This window comes from Strigops habroptila, chromosome 4 (genome assembly GCF_004027225.2).
Source record: "Strigops habroptila isolate Jane chromosome 4, bStrHab1.2.pri, whole genome shotgun sequence".
NCBI lineage: Eukaryota > Metazoa > Chordata > Aves > Psittaciformes > Psittacidae > Strigops > Strigops habroptila.
This window is the reverse complement of record NC_046358.1, coordinates 45,404,868-45,415,431: the sequence shown is the minus strand read 5'-3', so window position 1 is coordinate 45,415,431 and position 10,564 is coordinate 45,404,868.

Below are 10,564 nucleotides of genomic sequence, written 5' to 3'. Positions count from 1 at the left end.
TAATTTAAAAATCCAATATAACTACTTAGATCTTCACATTTAGTAAGATTAGGCTTATTATCAGTTTTCTTCCTTGTTAAAATGGGTAATGTTTTCTAAATGTATGACTTTTCCAAGTGGTGAGATTTAGTCTATATTCTTTGAGGAGAAAAAAAAAAAAAAGAAAAATGTAGTATACGTGTAGTGCTTCTCAAATTAATAAATGTTTTCTCCGAGTTGTACACAACTCACAGTCCTTGTAAGGCAAAATACTTGAAAAGATCTAAGTTTGTGCATTTCATTATTACAGTGGAAAAATGTCAAAACTAAAACATTTTGAAGAAAGAACTAAACCAGCTTCTTCGTACATCTTAACAGGGTCATTTGAATATGAAGTTGGGTGCTTTCAGCTGTAAATTAAATAATCTCACATTTATTCCAGAAGCAGATAGGAAGCTATGGAAAATCAGGCTGTTACGTAAACCGTCTTCTGCTCTTAAATAAATTTGCCAAGACTAAGAACACATCATGAAAAACAAGCATATTGAGAAACAGCTGCTCCTGAAATGACTGATCGCTTGTCTGGACTTTTGGGTGGGCAGATACTGGAATACATGTCAGTGTAATAGGTTCTGACTAAATCAGCTGCAGTGAAAACATGGCTTACAGTAAGAAGTACGTATATTAAATTATTTACTATTTTCCAGGCACTGTCCTCAGTTCCTTTTATATTATGCTAGAATTCTGTGGGCCATCTATTACTTTCCCCAATGCTTGATTCTGCACATATGAAGGCAATGTGTATCGTGCACTTGACTTAAAGTGGAGAGTTACTAAATCGTGCATTTGATTTACCTAAAGTATGAAAACCACCTCAGGTTTATTACAAATCAAAGGCTTGGCTAACATTGTATTGTTATTCTCACCATAGCTCTTGACCTTACTCACTAAGTAACCACAGCCACACTCACAAGCCCAAAATTTGTTCTTAATAACAGCAGTGAAAATCCAGCCTTCCCGAAGCCAGGGAACAGGGTTATATCTGCACCTGTGAAATTTCTAGGGGGAAGCTCTAGCAAGAAACATCCATAGATCACCTAACAGAGACTGTCCCCTCCATCACACTGCATCTGAGCAGAGACTGAATCGTCACAACAGCTTTGGCTCCTGACAGCAAGCACTAACTTTGCAGCAGGACTTTTTCTTGGACAACACTTCTCTAATAATTCTCAGAATGAGATTTTCTTAGAAAAAAAACCATCAACTGGAATCATGATATATTTTGGGGAGATTATTTAGAGGGAAGTAAGAAAAATATGCCTTCAGACTCTGTATGCCTTTAGCCTATTATTGCTTTGCCTCTTCTGCCAGAATGGTATCTGCACCACAGATCTTACAACCTAATACACTGAATCCAGTCAAGCATAAGCAAAGATAACCCTAAATATCTGGAGGAACTCTGCCTCAATTTTATTCTCAATTTTCATAGGAAAAATGATGACATTTGTGTTCCTCCAAAGTGGCAATGAGTTGTGTGACTAATGCTGGGTATCCAAACAGGAACAAACTGCAATAAGCACATTTGTGATACTCTCAGTCTTGTCTCTTTACGTATTCTCTTTCAAGCTACAACAGAAAGCATGCTTTGAATCAGGAATTCAGCAACCACCAATCTCTCAGGTGGGTGGCCATGACTAACCACAGGTGACTTTTTGCACAGCTTCATCAAGAAAAGTAGCAAGTGCCCAGGCAGAAATCTCTAGGCTACCGATGAGGAAATTCTGTTGGATGTGGGTGTGACTACCTTCCAGAAAGTTGAGAATTAAATCCAGAATATGCTCCAGCTGCCACTCTCTACTCACAAGAGAAAGAATAAGCCTAACCTGTGCTTTGAGGAGAAAAAGGACATCAGCGACTACCTCCAGGAGGTAATTTAGTGCTGCAGATACTATGTAAGTGAAGGTATCCCTGTAGACTGAAGGAAATAATCTGAAGAATGGTATTTGAGATTGTCTCTCACCTCAGTTCAGCTATCAGACTTGATTCCTTCTTAACAGTTGATCTTCACAAATCTTTCACTTCAAACCCACTGTTGAATGAGCGTAATAATAAAAACTGTATTCTGAAGTCTAATCCAGGGGTAAAGTGCCTAAAAACCTAAGTGTTATGGTGTCAAACTTTACTAAATCTTGCCTTTAATTTCTTTTTTTTTTTTTATTTTGTTACCAAATGAAAACGTCAAAGGCAAATTATCAAGATATTCCCAGCATAGAAACACAGCTGTATTAATTATTACTTAAATCAGCTAGTGCAGATTCAGATATACTTTCCTTCCTAAGGTCAATCTTTAGTTCTTTAAACAAAAGAAAAGCATAAGATGAACAATATTTGGAACAAAATATTTGGATAATATTGTTGTAAAACTTAGTTTACCTTACAGGTGTAAATTTTGGATTAAAAACATATAAAATAAGATAGAATTCCAGCAATTAAAAAGATTTGTCAGTGAAAATTCTGTGGCTGCTCCACCCTGTCCTAAATGTTAAAATGAACAGTAGCAGAAAGGCATGTGTGATCTTAGAACAATTTCTTCTTGTTTACAATTGCAGTAGGCTAAAATGACTCATCGTTCTGTACAAAATGAGCACTGTGTGCTCACAAAAGATGTTTTGGTACTATCTGAAAAGTTTCAGTAAATGAATGTCAAAATGATATATGCAATTTCTTTGAATACAAATTTGAAAATCTTGGTCCCTACAAGAATGTGAAAAGATACGCAATTTCTTAGAACACTGTTTCATACTGATAAGCTAGAGGACAACATCTGGTTTACTTTGTAACTCTTCACAGGGCAGGTGTTATAAAACTGAAGTAAGACCATTGCAATCCTTGTCCCTCAGGAATTTCTAATATAGAACATTTTCCAGAGTTATAAAAATTACATGTAGCATTTAGGAAAATGTTAAGAACTCTCTTTCTCATGACTTTCTCCTTATACGCATAATAGAGGGGGGTTATGAAAGGTTTCTATATTAAAACATAAACTGTAAAGATATAACTTTTATAAGTTTCCTGTACTAACCATGTGTGTGACAGTTTTAGTGATAATTTCAAGGGCAGTCGAATAAGACAAGCACTTTGTGCTTGAAAATTACTCCAAAAATAGATTGTAAAGTACAATTCTGCTCAAAATATGCTGTGGCAGATATTATAATATCTATTTAAACAATACATCTTTTCTCAGTTTAATAAAAAAAAATTATTTTCTCTTCCCTTTAAAAACTACCATATATTATCAAATATATGTTATCAAATCAGTTGGAAAATAATGCGTACAATACAGAAACATGAATTGCAATATGTATTACAAAAGGTGTACATACACCATAAAGGATTTAATTTATTCTTCAGCCTCAGTGCTGAAACAAAAGCTGACTTCACTTGAAAAAAATGAGGTTCAGGGGTCTTGGACAAAGAATGAACCATTCTACTTGTCTGGAAATGCAGTGAAGTAGATAAAGAGGCTAAAATCTTCGCTCCAGGAATAAAAATCAAATGGAAAGAAGACATGTTCCTTCCTGTAAGTATTCTCCATAAAACAAGCTATTAGAAAGAAGTCTAGCCCTCTCAGCTACTTAGAAGGAAACATTCCAGGAAAGAATATTTGTGTTTTGTGGTAGAGGAGAACAGCAGCATGGAAGAAGACAGCTTCTGACTTTCTTTGAAGGTCACGAAAGGGGCAGAGCAACAAGAATTTTTAAAAAACAGTATCCTTTCACATCTAAACCAAGTATCAAAACACTACAAAATATGCAGACAGAAGTGTTTACAGCAACTTTACCAGTGGTTTCTGTATTGACCAAAATTTCCACATAAATGAAGACTTAACTAAACAACCATATCAGGCCCATCATGAAAGCCATTTAGTATGAATGAAAAATCTAACCTAGATCTGTGTGCAAGCCCTTTCATGATGTTAAAGGTGCTCTTTTTTTGCTATGTTTCACACAAGAGGAAAACACACAGGGAAGGAAAACTGCCCTTGCCTTTGTAAAAATTAAAATACAACGTATCCAGGAGCTTTGAAATAGTACTTTTATTCCTCACTGTATATGGACCTACATGCAGGTACAAATTAGGGAAATTAAAATTATGGTAGGAAGTCTGAATGGACAGTTATTACAGCCTTCTATTTTTACTAAGATTTATTTAATGAGTAGAAATACAACAATCCCCATTAAACTTGTGCAGAATATCAATTTTAAGAAACTGAATGGCGTCAGAAGTGTTGGCTCTTTCCCTGCGTTTGCTGTCTTTTCTCTATTGGTTTGGCAGAGAAGTTCATTAAGTTCATAATAGAAATTTTTGCTACTTCACAACACACCTCATTATGAAAGGGATTTATAAAACCCATGCTGATTATAGCCATGGGAGCTTTCTTACAGAAAAAGCAGTAGCTGAACAGGTAAGATTCCTAGAATTTCAGGCGGTGTGTAAATGAGAGCAGAATGGGAAAAGACTCGTTAACTTCTCTGAAGAAAGTCCCCTTTTGTCACTTTGACCTGTCACCACTGGAAAAATCACTTACATCAAAGACTATTTCAGGGGTGTTGCTAAAATTTTAGCCTTAAAAGAGGTGTTCAAAATTTCTGAGGCAAGTCATTAGAATTTATCTGAACTGCAAACCATCACTGAAAATAGCGAGCTACTTGATAGACAAAACAAATCTATAATTAACTTGCATCGTTACTAAAACAAAACTATTTCAGCCACATGGAATCAAAGAAAAAAAAAAATCCCATGTGAATTAATGTGTTAAAACAGACTAGTTTAACAACAGTGTTTACAACTTCATTTCCAAATGTCATCAAAAAATACTTTATCGTTGCTTCAACTTCTGTTTCACACAGAAAAATTCCTTAAGGATTTTGCAGACTTAAGGATGAGAAAAGCTACAGAATTTAAACCAATTTTAAAATGTTGTGTGCACTTTATTGTATCATAGATATGCATTCTACTTTAGAGAAACATCATATCAAGTTACAAGGGGAAGAGCCAAAGTGCAATCCCTTAGCCAGACATCCCAATAACCCACCTTGGAACAGCCATTAATTTAAAAAAAAGTTAGAACAAGTCAGCACAAAAGAAACAATAGAGAAGCAAGACAGATGGAAGAGAGAAAGGGAAGAGCTAGAAATCTTTACATTAAATGTTAAATTCTTCTCTCATAAAGTTGATTGGATGCATATAATACATAAAATCCTCTTCAAATTGATTCATTCCTAACTAAGCATTCAAATACATCAATTGGTTGGTGGTACTTTAATCTTAATATGCATTTATAAAAAGAAAACAGTAATTAAAGCTTTATTCCAAAAAGCTAACCATGTAAGACATCAGGTTGTGCTGAGAGGCTGCACAGACTGAAATCACAGGATCTTCTTTGTAAACTCAAATCATTTTAAAACATCAAAAATATAAAAAAAAAATATATAAAACAATATCTCTATTCTGTAAACCATACTGTTTTGTGAGAACTTATGTATATGTACTGGGAAATGGGGAACAAAAGGCATGGACTTAAGTACACAGGAAGACTATTTAAATATTACTTCTCTGACCACTGTGTGAAAAGCTCCATGATGATTCTTAAATTTTTCCAGAACATATGAAGTTAGGTCCACTTCAAACAGTTTTGTGTTAAGATGTATAATAAACTATTGGGAAGAAAAGATGAGTTTACTTGCACAACATTATAAATCAATACGCTTTATATTTTTTAAAGTCCCAATTGACTGCCCACAATACAGATGTCTATTGTCATGCAAAGAAGTACCTGTCATATGGGTTGGACAGGTAATCTACAAAACACAAATTATAAGGAAATGCCAAACTGACCACAGGCATTTCAGGAGTCCTGGGAGTTTTCTGACCTATGAATCAAAATGCAAAGGAGAAAGCAGCAGACCTAAGAGACTGTTGCCTTGTGATGTTTTATATTATTTGAACAATCTTTCCTCTCTAATAACCACCAGGAATGCTTATTCCTCCTATCAACAAAAAAGAGATCTTCCCCAGGATGTTCTGCTTACTTAAAGCTAGCAGAAAGCTAAACTAATGGGGGACAGAGATAGTGTAAATGCAATGATCAGTCTCGTGTTTCTAACACTAATGGTCATGCCCCTGAGAATAAGAAATTCCATTTTCCTTTTAGTCATGGATTTATGCTGGCATTCTAAGAAAATAGCATTCAGAGTCAACCAGATACATCATTACAGAGAAAATATAAATAGCAATATATAAGTTTTGTAAAAGTCGTAAATGTAGAAATGCTAGTGTAAGTAAAGAAATTGGCTGATTGGGTTAGTAAAGATGTGATTATTATATATAAGATTCAATCAGTAAAGATAAAAATTGGAGTGCACTGATAAAGTGCAAATGTGAATGTCTAGATAAAGGAATTGTTAAAAATAACAACTTATTATATCCCACAATTGTTTGGATTTATTGTTATTATCTGGTAGATATACTTCATCCTGATACACATCTATGACACATGGCAAGCCAAGAAGAGTTTCTGTTTTACTCTATCTCTCTATAGTAGCACTGACGTGCTTCACTGTAATGATGCACAGAGAGGGACATTCTGGGGGCCTTTGAGTTCCCATTTTTTTAAGCTGAGAAATTATCCACACAAAAATACATTAAGAAAATAATATATGAGTGCAGAATCAATCACTTCGAAGTTAGGAACTGCTTAAATTATCACTATCTCTGACTGTGTTATGATACAAACTTTAATTATATAGCCTTTTTTCCACAGATCCTCTCGTCCAATATCACACATTATGAATTCCTGTGCAATGCTGACAAATCACGTAAATTAAATGTTTCACAGACTGAAAGTAGAGCATGCTTCTAGATGACAAACTTATTGCTTAGCCTGCTGTGTAAACATACTGATCAATCACAAAGGTACCTAAAATATATTGGAAATCTAAATATATGAAAAATTTAATGCCATGTTCAGTGAAGAAATCATACCATGAATGTCCCAAGCTACATACTCAAAATTTATGTTTATTTTTACCTGATTTTTCTGAACAGTATTCCAACTTCTTAATATAAGTTCCCCAGACTGCTGTGCAACTCATAATATGAAATAGACACTCTTAAGCTTCTCTTTGGTGGCAAAATTTAGGGTCTAGCAGCCCTGAAAAGTGATTGGTTTAAATCACTGTTATCTTGAATTGAGATCACAGTAGATAGTGAGAACATAGTCCTTTAAATCTTTTTTCCCCCTTTGTTGAATAAGGTTAATAATGTCTCCTTTTGCAGAGTTGTGGTAAAATTAGTAATATCTGTATCCTTCTGAGATATTATTGATGGATGCAATAAAAGTTGGATGGGGGAATTAATCACTTTCTGTGAAAGGCAGAATTTGAATAATGTGGAATATATGTGGTGCTGGACTGTTTCATTCTCACTGAATGAGAATTACTGTTTTTTATCAAGGACTGTAACAACACTATGATTCACAAGAAGTTGTCTTCTGTGAAAATTTTCTTAAAACCTGACCACATTTGCAATTTACTAAAATTGACTACTATTACTAGTAGTAGTCACTAGTAGTACTAAAATTGATTACAATTACTGGTAAATTGACTACTATAGTAATTAAACCCTTACTCATTACTCATTTACTTACTTTATTTACTTACTCATTTAACAGAATTTTTGTTTCTAAAAAACCTGAAACATTTTCATTATAAGCAGCAGGAGCTAGTTTTGCATCCCAACAAAGGCCTGAAGAAAGAACTCTCTTCCTCAAAAGCTGCTGTCTTTCATGTAAGTTATGTATATGTTATTATATAAAACTATCCACAAGCTTAATAAGAATATTTACAATCTCTGACTCAGAGCTCTGCCTCTTCTGTTCGACACTACCATGTCCTTCCTTCCTGCTGGAGCTGTGGCATGATTCCATGCAGGAAAGAACATAAGACTCACAGGGTGAGAAAACTATCAGGAAAGTGGGAGTTCAGTTGGGGGGGATTCTATGCTTTGCTCCTTAATCTTTTTATTTGCATTTTAAATGTCAATGCATGCTTAATAGAAAAAACAGAAACACTGATGTAAACAGGGACTGACACCTTTCTCCAATACCAATGAAAACAGTGGCTACTCTGGCTTTCTAAAGTCTGGGAAGTGTCTGAGAAGCTTATTTCCTACCAGTCTCACTAAGACATTCACTGCAACTGATGCATCACAAAATGGGAGAAGGAGCCTGTGAAGGACTTTGCCTGACTGGATGACTTTTTATGTATCATATTCTTTTTGTATGGCTTATGTCTTTCTGTATGTCAATCTGTCTTTCTATATATCGTATACCATTATGTTTTGAGTCCTCACCACAGTAATTCACCAGCACACTAAAAGAAGTATTTCTCTCCTTAAAGACAGATTATTTCAGACCTTTGACTTTACAAGTTAGGTAACAAGAAGAGCCATGCAACCACAGAAGAGTCCAGGTTGAAAGGTAGCTCATGAGATGATCCAGTCTAAAATTCTCCTGAAGGCAGGGATTTAGATTATGTTATCCAGGGCTCTGCCAAGCCAAGTCTTAAGCAATTCCTGTGAGGGACATTCCACTACTTCCCTGAGCAACCTATTCGAGAGTTTAATTGTTCTCATGATGAAGAAAATCTTTTCTATATGCAGAGGAAATTTCCCCTGAAGCAACTTTTGCCTGTTGCCTCTTGTCCCATCACTGTGCATGCCTGAGAAGAGAGCGTTTTCCACCACAACTACCTTTTCAGGTACTGGAAGACTCTGACTTGACTAGTTTCCCTCAAGCCTTCTCCTCTCCAGGCTGAACAAACTCCATTCCTCTGACCTTTCTTCTAACGGAAATCTTCACCCACTGCTTTCCACCAACTTACTCGGGAAGCTTACCTACAGTAGCATATTGAACAACATTGCTTCTGCATGTATGTATTTGGAAAGTAAAGAAGAATCCTTTCAAAGCCTTCAAAAATAAAATCAGCTTCTCCTAAGAGAAGTTAAGGAGAGTTAGTCTTAACTCCCTAAAGCAATTTAAAATTATTCATTTACTAGGTAACCTTCCTACAGAAAAAAATCTAGCCTTCAAATTAAACATCTTCAAATCTTGTAAAGTGCACAAGTAGGTAAACACAAGCTGTGTGTTAATACGTATGTGCACAGGAAAAAAAGAAAGAAGAATGAAAGGCTGGATTCGAAGGGAACTGGCTTCTGAATTAGTTTTAGAGATTACAGTCCGTGAAGACACCATGTGGAGTGATGCAGAATAACAGGCTTAGCAGTAAAGTACAATCAAAACTAGAAATACCTGGCTTCTTTTTGACATGTCTGAGATCATTTGGGCCCAGAATTAAGCTTTTTATACTTTGAAGGAAGAAAGAAACAAACAAACAGTACAGGCACAGGAGAACAGAGAATTATACTGTTAGAGATTAGATTGGTGGGATACGGTTCTACAGTACTGCAGTTAAAATTACATTTCCACATCTTGTTCTTTCTTGCAGGCCTGGGTACACATTTGTAGCCTAACAGCTGCATACTATTTTTGCTCACTATTTTGTTGGATGGGGACTGTCTCAACCTCAGCATTTTAGGTTGTGTTTCACATTTTAATTCCATTGCACCTTAAAAAGAGCTTACATAATCTATTTGAATCTGATTTTGAGAATAGTTACTTTATTTAAGTTATGACAAGTTGTCTCCTATGGAGTCCAGGGCCTCAAGTAGATAACGCTGTATGGAAACAAACCCTGTATCTTTAACAAAGATTGGAAGAAACGATCTGCTTTGAAACCTTATGTATTTAAATAAACAAGGAAATAACAGAAATAGTTCTAAAAGTCTCCACAAAGCTTCTCTTCAATCAATAGGCACAGAATTTATGTTTAAAAAACTCTCTAAGAATGACAGCATTGAAAATATAATTAAAAATCAAAATGGAGGTATTGTCTGAAATCCGGTAATGTGACAGTGTAATGTCATTGCCATTAAACACACCATAAGACACACTATTAAAATGTGAATGGCAAGGAGGCAACTCTCCATACTAAGTGCAGAGAGGTGCAAAGAATCCCATAGCAACAGACTGAAATAGATGGATTCTAAAAGATGCAGACAATGTCTGGAGGTTCCCACACAGGCCCTTCACCCTTCACAGCTCTCCCTCCCCTTTTTGAGGGGACAATCTGGATGGCAGATATGCAGGGACAGAGATGGCGAGGGCAGATTAATTTTATTTATGGATCTTCCAAACCTATCTCTCAGAAGTGAAGCATGTAAAGAACAGTATATATATAGCCTACAATGTGAAAGTACTAAATCAGATTGCTTAAAGGCTTATTTCCCTTTCTTCAAGAAAAAAAAGCTCAGCCTGCAAGTTATCTATACAATCTTTTTCAACTCAAATTTTAAAAACTGTAGCCAAAAAGGTAATATTGCAAAATAAAGATACAGAAGAGTAAACAGCCACAGAAAGGATAAAAATGGAGCCAGATTTAAAAGAATAAAAATAGAACTTACTATT